We start from the raw sequence: 13,742 nt of genomic DNA, 5'->3' as shown, positions 1-13,742 counted from the left end.
AAAAAATTAACACAAAATGGATTAAATAATTAAATGCAAGACCTGAAACTATAATAAACTCCTAGAAGAAAACATAGGGGAAAGCTCCTCAATATTGGTCTTGGCAATAATTTTTTGGATATAACAACAAAAGCAAGCATTATTCAGTGGAACTTCATCAAACTAAAAACGTGCACAGCAAAAGAAATGATCAACAGAGTGAAAGGCAACCTATGGAAGGGAGAAAATATTTGCAGATCATATATCTTATAAGGGTTAATACCTAAAATATATAAGGAACTCATACAATTCAATAGAAAAAAATAATAATCTGATTGAAAAATGGCTAGAGGACCTGCCTAGAAAGTTTTCCAAAGAAAACATGCAGATGGCCAACAGGTACTTGAAAAAGTGCTCATCATCACTAATCATCAGGGAAATGCAAATCAAAACCACAATGAGTTATCATCTCACATCTGTTAAAATAGCTATCACCAAAAAGAGACTATAAGTGCTGGTGAGGGTGTGGAGGGAAGGGAACCCTCATGGACTGCTGATAGGAATGTAAATTGGTGCAGCCACTGTGGAAAACAGTATGGAGTTTCCTTAAAAAACTTAAAAATAGAACTACCATATGATTCAGCAATCCCACTTCTGGGTATTTATCTGAAGGGAGGGAAATCTCTATCTAAAAGATATCTAGAAGAGATATCTATACTCCCATGTCCATTGCAGCATTGTTTATAGTAGCCAAAACATGGAAACAACCTAAGTATCTGTCAACAGATGAAGGAATAAAGAGAATATGTGTGTGTGTGTGTGTGTGTGTAAATATATATATATATATATATATATATATATATAGAGAGAGAGAGAGAGAGAGAGAGAGAGAGAGAGAGAGAGAGAGAGAGAGAGAGGAAGTGCCATAACAAAGTAGGAAATCCTGCTTATGCCATTTGGGCAACAATATGGAAGAACTGGAGGGTGTTATGCTAAGTGAAATAAGCCAGAAAAAGAAAGACAAATACTGTATGGTATCACTTTTATGTGTAATCCTAAAAAGAGAGTCAATTTCATAGAAACAGAATATAATGGTGATTGCCAAGGGCTGGGAGGATGGGGAGATGGGTTGATGTAGGTCAAAGCGTACAAATTTTCCATTATAAGAAGGGTAAGTTCTGAGGATCTAATGTACGGTAATGTCTAGCTAATAATATGGTACTGTATGCTTGAAAGTTGCTGAGAGTAGTCTGAAGCATTCTCATCACACACACACAAAGAGAACTATATGAGCTGTTGGATGTGTTAATTATCTTGATCTTAGTAATCATTCCACAATATATATGTATATATCATTCCCAACAACATGGATGGACCTAGAGAATATCAAACTAAGTGAATTAAGTGAGACAGAGAAACACAAATACTCTGTGACATCACTTATATGTGGAATTAAAAAAAAAACTAGTAAATGTTAGACACTATATATAAAAGTAGATTTTTTAAGAAGTTTCTTTTGTACAGCACAAGGAACTATGTTCAATATCTTGTAATAACCTTTAATGGAAAAAAATATGAAAACGAATGTATGTATGTATATGCGTGACAGGGACATTGTGCTGCACACCAGAAATTGACACATTGTAACTGACTTGTACTTCAATTAAAAATTAATTAAATTAAAAAGAAAAAAATTCCACCAAAGGAAAACTGTCACCAAAGGAAAAAAAAAAACTAGTGAATATAACAAAAAAGAAACAGACTCACAGATATAGACAACAAAGTAGTGGTTGCTGATGGGGAGAGGGAAGGGGGGAGGGGCAAGTTAGGAGTTTGGAATTAAGAGATACAAACTACTATGTATAAAATAGAGAAGCTGCAAGGATATATTGTACAACACAGGGAATTACAGCCATTATTTTGTAATAACTTTTAATGGAGTGTAATCTGTAAACATACTGAATCCCTATGCTGCACACCTGAAAATAATACAATATTGTAGATCAGTTATACTTAAATTTAAGAAAATGAATGAAAGGGCTAGCACACCAGGGAAAGTTGAAAATAAAGGAAAAGAGGAGATAGTCAATGTTGTAAAGTTTCTGATAAAGTGGAAAGAGGGCTAATTCATCCATAGTGTCACTGGGCAACAAGTGGGATTCTAGGATGCTGGTGCAGGAGTCACACACAGCCCCTGGCACTTGGATGGCCTCTTCCCTGGATTCTGTGGGAATGCAGTTTCCTTTACATGGATCTTGTCACAGCCATTGGGCTTAAGGAGCCGGAGGGCGTCGTGTTGGCTCTCTACTCTCCATGGCGATGACACACTTCAGAACAGAACTGGCTTGGATTCCCAAGCCCATGTTCTTCCCCACGTTATGCTGTTTCTGTTGAACAGCAGTGTTATTTTTAAAATTATCTTCATTATTTTTTAATTGCTGATTAACAATTTTCTCTGTACTTCGTACATTCTGTCTGACAGTTTGATTTGGAGCTGGTTTCTGCATTATGAAATCAGTCCCGAGGCCTGATTCCTGCCGGCCCACATGTCTGAAGCAGCCCTCCTTTCCCTCTGCGCTACCCATGTCCCTCTCATCACTCAGCTCTATTGTCTTTTAACACTTAGTACAATTTGAAATTACCTTGTTAAGTTTTTTACTTGTTTATGATCTGACTCCCCCACTACACTTTGTGCCCCATGAAGGTGTGAAATTTCTCTGTTCCATTCCTACACCTATATACAAAGTTCCCAGAACAGTGTCTGGCACACAGAAACCTCCACACGGGGAGTCTGTAAGAATTTAATACTTGTCCTTTCCCAAGGAATAGAATGTGTAATAAGTAACTCTATAAAAGGAGTTTTTGTAATAGGGTGGTGTGTGTTTCTTTATCCTTTTGAAAAATATTTCTTGAATTAACACTATGGGCCACATACTGGGCTAGGCGTTTAGAGTACAAGAAAGATGTGACAAATGTCCCTGCCTTCAAGGACTCATAGACCTGTAAGGAAGGAGGCAAGTAAACTCAAATGGAAATAGGGGATACCATATCCAAAGTCCATATAATCATCCGTGGCTTCATTAGAGCCACCCAGAGAGATTTTAAAAATATTGATGTCTGAAAGAAGCTAGACACAAAGGCCATATACTATAAGGTGTCGTTTATGTAAAATATGCAAATAGGCAAATGCATAAAGACTGGAAGAAGATTAGTGGTTGCCAGAGGCTGAGGGGTTATGGGTGAAGGATGAGAGGATGAGAGGAAATGGGGAGTGACTTTTAATGGGTATGTGGTTTCTTTTTTGGGGTGACAAAAGCATTCTAGAATTTAATAGTGATGGTGGTTGCACAATCTTGTAAATATACTAAAAGCCATTCAATTGCACAGTTTAAATTGGTGCATTTTATGGTATGTGAACTATATCTCAATAAAAGTTTTTAGAATGTTGATGCCTGCCTTCCACCCCTAAAGCTTCTGATTTAGTTGGCCTGGTGTGTATCATAGACATAGAGGTTTTAGACGCTTCTCCAGGGACCAAGGTTGAGGACCACTGGCTTAACTACAGTGGTGGCTCAGAGGAAGCACAGATCAGTCTTGTTTGGATGGTTTAGTAAAAGTTTCCAGTGCTCCAGCCAGGGCTTGAATGATAAGCAGATCATTTGAACTTTTATAGATGTGACTAAAACTTCATTTTGCATAGAAATGTCCTTTTGTTGCTAATTTACCAAGATTTCGCCAGTATCTAGACATCAATCTACTTCAGCAGTATTATCAATAAGGCTTCTTCATGGTCAACCAAATGAGATTTCTTACCTTCTAATATACTATATACAGTATATGGGATTATATTCTTCCATATTTAAATAGTCTGTTGTACCCTGTTTAATACACACCTGGACCTTAATGAAGTACAGTTTTTGCAATTTACAGGGGAGTGCATAAAACCAGTGAAAATATAAGATTTCTAATAGCTCTGGAGCATAGATAACTCAGTGTTTGATCAAATAGATCACTTACCTCTGGGTTTTTTTCTACCCCAAACCTGGTGAGAGAGTGGATATATAGAAACAGCACAATTTAGCAAAAGAAAGATCTGACATGTTAGCCCCCACTTTTACCATTCTAAAAGTGACCTTAAAATTCTTAAATAAAGCAAGTCAAAAGCCATTTGGTTATGATTATTTTTGCAATAGAAAATGACGGTTTGGTCAAGGAGAGAGTTAGGAAAGCTGATGTGAGCTCGAGGAGGCACTTCCACTCCAGGTTCCACAGCCCGAGACTTAGATGACAAGACAGAATTACCAAATCACCAAGGAAATCCTTCCCCTCACAGGTGACTGTCAACGTTCCCTGCTTCTCTGCCTCCTGTTCCTTCAGCATTGAGAGTATGCTCGTAGGCACCAAGAGCTTTCTCATTCACTGGTGATGACTATAGAAACTTCACAGGAGTAAAGCCAAGGAGTCAGGGAAGATGAGAAGAAAGAATAAAAGAAAGGTGGGAGAGAAGGCAGCAGGGACAGCAGAGCTACAGAGGTGCAGAGTAGAGATGGCACTTCACAGACTCAACAGACAGTAGATCAGCACTTCCAGATCCTTAAGCTCATCAGCATGACTTGGGTCTTTACTAAAAACACAGATTTCTGGTGCCACCACCATAATCCAGTTCAGCAAGCCTATGCTAGGCCTGGAATCTGAATTTCCACACGATCCCACCCAGATGCAGATGGTCCCCAGCTGCCACTTTGAACATCCCTGCAATAGAGATGACCATGAGGGAACAATAGTACTAGTGACAAAATGGTGTTTTGTAAACATATTTTCATGACTTTTTTGGTTGTTCCTCATACGATCTTAGGAGGTAGATTGGACAGATGTTTGCCTTCCCCCTTTTACAGATGAGTACACTAAAGTTCTAAGAAGTTAAATGATCTGCCCCAAGTTGTATTATAGTCGGTGAAGTAGGTGATTGATAGAGTCAGGACTGAAACCCAACTCTTTCTAATCTTAGATGGGTATGTCTTCTATTAAACCAAGAGACACAGCCCAGAATAGCACACTAGAAGAGTGCAGTGATATGGAGTCACTGGGTGTAAGGGCAGGCAGGCGTACACAGCTCAGTGCTCTCTCTGGGCACTGAACACACTGGACATGATGATAAGGCCTGACTCATCAGGAAAATAGTCTTTGGTTCAGGGTAGTATATCAGGGTAGAAGATAATAGAATATACTGTGGAAAGATTTTTTTTTTAAGTTTTAACATTTTAAAATTTAAGACACTTCAAGCCCTTTCTTTCTTTCTTTCTTTCTTTCTTTCTTTCTTTCTTTCTTTCTTTCTTTCTTTCTTTCTTTCTTTCTTTCTTTCCTTCTTTCTTTCTTTCCCTTTCTTTCTTTCTTTCTTTCTTTCTTTCTTTCTTTCTTTCTTTCTTTCTTTCGATTCCTCACTTACATAGAATAACCTCATGAATATTTATTCATTGATTCCATAAACACACCACATAACTGAGATATTACTAGTACAACATCTCCACAACCTTGCATTTGTGAGTTTCTGGAAACATCCTCAGTTTTGTATATGTTATTTTATCCTTATGATTATTACCCATTATTATTATAAAATGTATCTGTATATTAAACATTTCTATGCTTTGGTATTTTCCACGTGTAAATTCAGTAAGCAGCCTGTGGGTAGCAGTCACCAGCCCCTCACTGAGGTGGTGCTGCCCGGCACTCACTGCTTTCTTACTCCGAGCAGTAGGTGATTTCTAGACTGTGGGTCCGCCATTCCAGTGCCCGTCATTTCTTCATCCTCCAGATTAGAATTCTTTGTTCTTGGTCCTAATCCCTTCCCTCTGTTTGAATAGGACCACATAAACTCTCTTTATGGCCATTAACTTCTTTCTTAATTTTTTTCTCACAGGCTCTTGGCTGAAAGGCTCTTCCATGTGGGGCACAGTCTGAGCCTGTGTCGCTAGATGGACCAGTGGGTGGGAGCTAGTCCCCAACTCCTTTCTTCTGCCTTCTTAGCATTGAAGCACCAAAACAGGGAGCTGTCAGGTAGTCCTGTGTGCATAATGCTGAGCTCTCCCTTCTCTGTTGGCCAGCTGCCTTCTGGCTGGAAATCCAGGTGCCATGCCAGTGGTCCCCTCTGGCAGGCCTGCACATTCTGAAGGGAGACATGCAATAAACAGGAAACTGGTGTCAGAATGTTCCTCATCAGTCTTACGATTTCTTCATGACAAACTCCCAAATCCTCGAGCCATCCCTTCCCTTTCTGATGCTTTTATTCCCATGCACCAATTCCTTTTAGCATCATATTTCCCTACAAACAATTGTGAAGGATTCTTTTTTTTCAATTGAAGTAAAGTCAATTTACAATGTTGTCTTCATTTCTGGTGTACAGCATAATGATTCAGTTACGTATATATATATATGTAACTGAATATATATATATTCTTTTTTCATACTCTTTTTCAGTGTAGGTTATTACAAGATATTGAATATAGTTCCCTGAACTATACAGTGGGACCTTGCTGTTTATCTATTCTGTATATAGTGGTTTCTGTCTGCTAATCCCAAACTCCCCATTTATCCCTCCTCCCACCTTCCCTGCCCCACTGTGACCATAAGTTTGTCTCATTGTGAAGGATTCTGACGAGCCCGCCTTTCACCTGTGCATTCATGCTGGTACTTTTCCATTTGAGCCCCGTGTTCATAGCTTACTCTTTGTCCCACTAATTTTGGCTCCTGCTTCTTAAGCCTACTCTTGCTGATATTTTGAATCCGTGCTGCCTTTCTTCTGCTGCTCTTGCGGAAGTGATGTAACACATGAGCTCGCTCAGCTGTGACTGGCGTGGTGGGCCACAGGAGGCACCGACGTGGACCAAAATAGAAAACTTCTAGTACAAGTGCAAAAAAGCGGAGATTACCCCCATGAGATTCAGCAAAGCAAGAATTTCAAGTTTTTTAAAAAGCAGACATTGAGCCCAGATATACACTGTGTAGGGTGTAAGTTGTCCCTGGGTGCTGAATACTGTCTCAGTCAGCTCAAGCTGCCATAACACAATACCACAGACTGGGTATTTTCTCATCATTCTGGATGCTAGAAGTCTGGGCTCAGGGTGCCAGCATGGCTGGATTCTAGCGAGGACTCTCTGGCTTGCAGATGGGCACCTTGCGTTGTATGCACACACGGCCTTCCCTCTGAGTGCAGGGAGAGGGGTGGGGCAGGCTCGCTGGTGTCTGACTCTAATCCCATCATGGGAGCTCCAGCCTCATGACCTCATCTAACCTGCATCACCTCCCACAGGTACCATCTCTAAACACCACCACATTCGGAGGCTAGGGCTTCAACATGTGAATGTGACAGGGACACAAACATTGAGTCCATAACACTAAGGGTGGAAAAGACACCAAACCAGAAATTCCCAACACCTGTGCCCTGGGTGGACATCTGTGTGTGAGCTTCCCATGCTGCAGAACTTGACACGTGCCTCTGAGACATGCAGGGGTGGCCTGAGCCGCCAAGTCCACCCATGCATCCTCTGAGATCAAATCAAAGAGCGACCTTGGACCAGGACCAGACTTCATGGTGGGGTCTCGTGCAACTGTTATTAAGTGTTCTTTTTTATTTTTATCTCCACTGATCTGTAGACCATATTAGCGGGCCCACAGGGACCGCACAAAGGAAGGGGTGCTGTGGGACGCTCTGCCTCACTCCCTGCTTCACTTTCATTTCTCTTCCCACCCCCTTTATTCTACTTTTCTGCCCGTTGATCTTGGACATGTAATTGCATTGATATTGAATAAATCATTTATGTATTCATTAACTAAATCATTTAGTCTCTCATGAGATATTTTAAGTGCCTACTATGTGCCAGGTGTGGTTCTGGGCACTGAGTATAGAGCAGTGAACGACAGAGGTACAGACCCTGCCCTGGTGAAGCTGGCGTTAACAGACTGTGAGACAGTGCAGAGTGCAGTGCAGGACATGACACAAGCGGGAATGGGTGGTAAGGAGTGCTGGGGGGCCACATTAAACAGGAAGGTCAGGGAAAGCATCACTGAGAAGTGGCCACATGGGCTCCCAGGGGTCCTGTTGGATACCCCAACACACCACAGCTTGGAGAGAAATTCAAGATTTGTTGAGGATTGGATGAATTTTCCCTCATTCACCCATAATAAATATCCTTTCTAACTTCCCTCAATGGGCATTTTCTGCCATATCGCAAGTCCAAGTCTACCAGTTATCTCTGGATAAGTCCTGAAGATAGCCTTGCCTGTCTTGGGTATGAGTTTGCTGCTAATTTAACGTAGTTCACATTCAAGAATGCCAGGGGCATCCAGTTTCTAACATCCCTCATCTCTCTTTTAAAGGCCGTTGCTGTACTCAATAGTATTACTGATATACTGTCATATAATAAGTGCCTACCGTATGCCCAGTTACTTTACAGATGCTGTGTCATTTAATTACCCAACAGTCAACCAACCAATTAACCTCTGGGGTAAATATTATTATTCACCCCACTTCACAGATGAGCCTTCTGAGGCCTGGGCAGGATGAACTCCTTGCCTAAGTTTATAAAGCCAGCCTTGAAAGCTGTGCCTGTGTCCAAGCCTTTTGTCTTTTCACCACACCAGGCTGCAGCTCTCCTGAGATAGGTCGGTTCCCCCATAATAGAGTTTCTTAGATTTTATCCTTGAGACGGTCTCTTGAAGGCACGTATCTTGAGACAACTTTGTCTTCTCAGAGCAGGTCCTGTGCTCCCTAGCATCTTAGAAAGCAGAGAAGCTTTGCATTCCTTGATCTTGTCTATCAGCATAATTTAAATTTTGCTCTGTTCTAACAGGCATGTACTTATCCTCTGTATATCCATGTCAAGCGTTCTGTCTTTTGATGTGTTAATTTCAGTTGTTACCAAAGTATAATCAGAAAAGTCAGTACTTTTCCCTTTTGACCACACAGCACCTATTCTAAAGCACTTACTTCCTAGCAATTCTGCTGTCTTACTTCTTTTCTGTAACCTTTTTTCCCCAAAGGATATTTGTAAGTAGTCTTCATTTCAGGATTCTTCTTTGCCAATTCTAAATATTTGGCATGTTTTGGCTGCTTTCAACACTGTCATCCTTTTTTCATTGATGCAGTTGATATTGCCTGCCACCATCACCCTCCAAGCAAGTAACCTTTGATATAGTTTCTCTTTCCTCTGTATTTTAGGGGTCATATGGTCATACCCATTCCCAATGGTGCTCTTTTCCACTCTCACATCTATGTGTGTGTGTATCAGGGACCCAAACAAAACATCTTTCATTCTTCTTAAATCAAAATGCCCTGTCACTTCCTCCATCACCCTCTGCCATTAAATCAGTAGACTGCAGTGCTTTAAGTCATTATTAGGTTTTAATCATCTAGTTAGAAGTGTTTAAGTCCTCATGGAGACAATGGCCTTTAGAATCAGGAATCTCTAAATTTCCAAAATTTCTTTTCTATATCAAAAGGCCAAACTGTTACATTCACACTGATGGCTAGAGTGAAAAACTGATAATCCAAGTGCTGACAAGGATGCAGGGCTACAACTGCATTGCTGGTGGGAATGTAAAATGGTACCACTACTTTGAAAAGCAGTGTCACAGTTCCTCAAAAAGTTAAACATAGAGTTTTCTATGACCCAGCAATTCAACTGCTTGATATATATCCAAGAGAAAGGAAAACCTATGTTCAAAAAAAAGTCTGGATATGAATGTTTATAGAAGCATTATTTATAACAGCCAAAATATGGAAACAATCTATGTGTCTATCAGCTGATGAATGGATTAGCAGTATGTGGTCTGTCCATACAGTGGAATATTATTCAGCCATAAAAGAGAATGGAATCTGGTACAGGCTATAGCATGGTTGATCCTTGAAAGCATTGTGTTAAGTGAAAGAAGCTAGTCACTAAGGGCCACATATTGTATGATTCCATTTATAGAAATGCCCAGAGTACGAAAATCCATAAACACAGGAAGTAGAATAATGGTCAGCAGGGGTTGTCGGGGGAGGGGAATCGGGACTGCTAATGGATTTGGGGCTACTTTTGGGGTGATGAAATTGTTCTACAGTAAGGTAGTGGTCATGGTTGTATAACTTTGTGAATACACTAAAAACCACTGAATTGTACACTTTAAAAGGGTGAATTTTATAGTAAGTGAATTATATCTCAATAAAGCTATGAAGGAAGGGAGGCAGGAAAGGAAGGAAAGGGCAAGCCTGGTTAAATAAGACTCTAGAGCTTTACTATATAAGTCATCGATTGGGAAAACCCAAAATATGATCTATGATGCAAGCGAAGGGTCTACTATTTAGGAACAAAAGTGGAGCATACTGAGAGGTGGCAGAGAGAGAAATGAAAGAGAGAAATATGAGGAAGAAGCCAGATAGCACTGTGCCACCTCTCCCACCCACTCCTTATTAATGAGAGTGGAACCTGCTGAGGAGTGGAGGTTTGACAAAAGTATTCCAACCAGGTTTAAGGAGGAATTGACAATACACTGGATTTAAGCCATCTTTGCTCCCTGGGACTCTGGGAGACCACCTTTCAGAGAGTTCCTCATTATGGGGCAATCATAATGGAGGAGAAATGCAAGAACACTTACCTGGGATCCAGATGTTTCCACATGCTCCCAGTGGAGGACACAGAAGGTAGCTGGGTGTTGAGAGCCAACAGACCTGCCATGGGGCCACAGTGGTAAAGGATAAGGTGGCCCCATGGCAGAGGCTGAAGGTGGATAGCTTCATCCAGGGGCTGGATGGAGGATGTGCTGAGACTCAGAGGACCTGAAGGACAGTGGTAGGCTGAGGCAGGGCCAAGTCAGCAAGGTGGAATGCAACACTGGGCCCGGACTGGGCTGAGAGAAAGGACTCTATATTTCACAAGCTCTGGACCTCATCAGTGGATGCCAGGAAGGTTAGGGAAGCTCAGTGATGGAGTGAGGGTATCTGGGGCAGTACGTAGAGGCCAGTGAGGTGGCACATAGGGACCCCCATATCAACCTCTGTTGCCATCTTGGGGAGATGGAAATAGGGGTGGGCTGAGCAACCCTGGAACACTGAGCATTTACCCAGAGGTACTAAGTTAACCCAGAAAAGACTCTTTCTGATGGACAGAGAACTGAGTTTCCATTAATTAGGAGCTTTTAAGGTACCCTTCACCACCACCATCCATGAGAACAGGGACCTCAGATGGAGATGAGAACACTTACGAGTTTCTTGCCCTGGGCACCACTGAGACTTTTGGTTGGATAACCCTTTGTTGCAGGGGTTCTCCTGGGCACTGTAAGATATTTAGCAGCATCCATGCCCTCTACTCACTAGACGCCGGTTGCACCCTCCTCACCCTAGTCATGACAGTCTGTCCCTGGGGGGCAAAATTGCTCCCAGTCAAGAACTACTTCATTATAGCAATGAAGAATGTTATGCATTGTCTACACATCTGGAGATGTAGGGTTAGTTTTGCACCTTTCTCTCTACACACATGTCCAGCTCAGGCCTCAGATACCCCACATGGTGTGAGCTGGGCAGACTTCCTCTCCTGGATGACTTCCTCCCCCTGATGCCCATGGTGTGGATCCTGGAAGCCATGTCCTTTCATGCATAATGCATGTCCTTCTTTGTATTCAGCCTTGTTTCTTACACTAAAATTACATCCTGTTTCTTTGCTCTCAGAGCCCCACAGGCTCTGTCTTGAGCTTCCTGTGTTCTTAGATTATTTGTATTACCTGTTCTGTGATGCGCTTTCTCCCCAATGGTGTTATTTTAATTAGTGCTTCCAGGTTTCTTTTGACCTAGCCTCATCTTTCTTCCCTCTTCTACTGCCTCCCCTTACCTGCTACTCTTCCTTCTGCCCTTTTTAGTTTTGCCTCTTCCTTCACAAACTGGGCCCACGTCTATTGGCTCATCTCTTTCATCTCATTCTTCACTGGTTTCTTGGCGGCCCCAATGTGCCCCACCTTCCACCCTGCCACTGCCTCTATGGAGGCTGACAAACCCTCTCTCCCGAAGGAAGCAAGATGGAGCCTCCCATTCCCGGACCTGTCCAGGCCCTCCCTGTGCCCACATCCCGAGGTAGACAGCCCGGTGCAGGGAAGAGGCCAGTGCTGGGCGTCAGTCACACAGGGACGTGGCTCCTGGCCTCTGCACTGTGCTCATCTGTGTAAAATGGGAGTAAGAAGAGCGCCCGATCCAGAGGGGCTCTGGGGGACTGGACATGTTTCAGGTACAATGTTTAGGACATTCTAGACTGTACACTCTGGCATCTAGTGTATGCGCAGTTAATGTTTGTCAAATAGCTGAAAAGTTGCATCACTGACATCCAGTCCAAGGCCTGGGGCACAGGAAGTGCCAAGGCAAAAATGCCCTTGAACTGAACTGAACAAAACTCTCCTTCCCACATTAGATTCGACAGCCCAGACCTCAAACCCGAACCTGACTGTCTTCCTACATCACAGCCTTTTCTGCTCCAGGTTGAAACCCTTCCGGCATCTGTGATTTGACTTCTCAGGAAAACAAAGACCTTAACTGAACCGACCCCCATAGAATCCCTCTTAAACAGTTCCTGCTGCCTTTTCTCCTACTGCACGCCTCAAAATAAATCCAATTGTTTCTGCTGATCTGAAGCTTCTATCAAACCCCTATACTTTCTGGGAATTTAATTATGACAAATATGTCTCTAGGGTTCGTGCCAATTGGATTGCTAATCGGGGTCCGCAGCACAGGATCGCGGCGGTGCTTTTGAAGGAGATCCGCGAACCAAATCTTCCCTGGGAGGTCTGGCCCCACTCGCCGCCTCCCCCACCGTGGAAAGGCTTTCAGATCCCTTCTCCTTCTATGGCCTCCTCTCTGCCGGCAGCTCTCGCGAGGGCGAACAGGAACCTTATCTGCTTTCTCCTTACTTCCGTCTTCCTCCTCCTCATCCTTGACTTTCTTCTCCCTCCACCCTGCTGCTGTGCCTCAAGATTGTTTTCTTTTCCCTCGGATTTTTAAAGTCCATTTAATCTCATTGGATAAATTGAGCAGGTGGTATTAGCGTCACTGGCTGAGGAGGAAACGGAACCACAGAGTGGTTCAGTGACCTGGCGCGTCACTGCCAGAGCTGAAGTTACAAGTGAAGCCCCACCTCTCAGCCTGTGGCTTTTCCACCATGTCGAACCCATACTGATTTTAAAGGGAGTATCAAGGATGGCAGAAGTGGGCGTTACCTAGTCTCTACAAAATCTACGAAATGCTATGTTTTTATGCTTAAAGGTTAATATCAATAATAAGTAAGGAATCTGCATGAGTTCCCGTTAGTATTTGTATAGAGTGGTACTCAACATCATTAGTCCTTTTCATCCACATTTGTCATTTGTTCTTTCAAAAATCATCTATATACGAAACAGAAAACAGTAATTACAAATTCATAGCATTTGAAACCTATAGAACCCTTTTAGAAGCCAACATGTCATTTGAATCTTCAGAACAATCTTGAAAGGGTCCCTTATTAACCCCATTGTACAGATCGTGAAACTGAGGCTCAGAAAGCTTCAAGGATTTAATGCAAGATACAGCTAGGAAATGGCAGTGCAGTGACTCAGACACTTTCCTCTTGACTCCAGAGCTCATATTCTTTCAATTTCAGCATTCCACTTCACACGTGAAGGGGCTGCATTTCTAAAACCCATTTAGCTTAGTTTATGAATATTTATTGTCAAGAGTAGAAATGCATCAAATTTACAGACAAACAAGGTAA

Source organism: Camelus dromedarius, chromosome X (assembly GCF_036321535.1).
Source record: "Camelus dromedarius isolate mCamDro1 chromosome X, mCamDro1.pat, whole genome shotgun sequence".
Lineage (NCBI taxonomy): Eukaryota > Metazoa > Chordata > Mammalia > Artiodactyla > Camelidae > Camelus > Camelus dromedarius.
The sequence above is the reverse complement of the archived record's forward strand: the minus strand, read 5'-3'. Positions refer to the sequence as shown.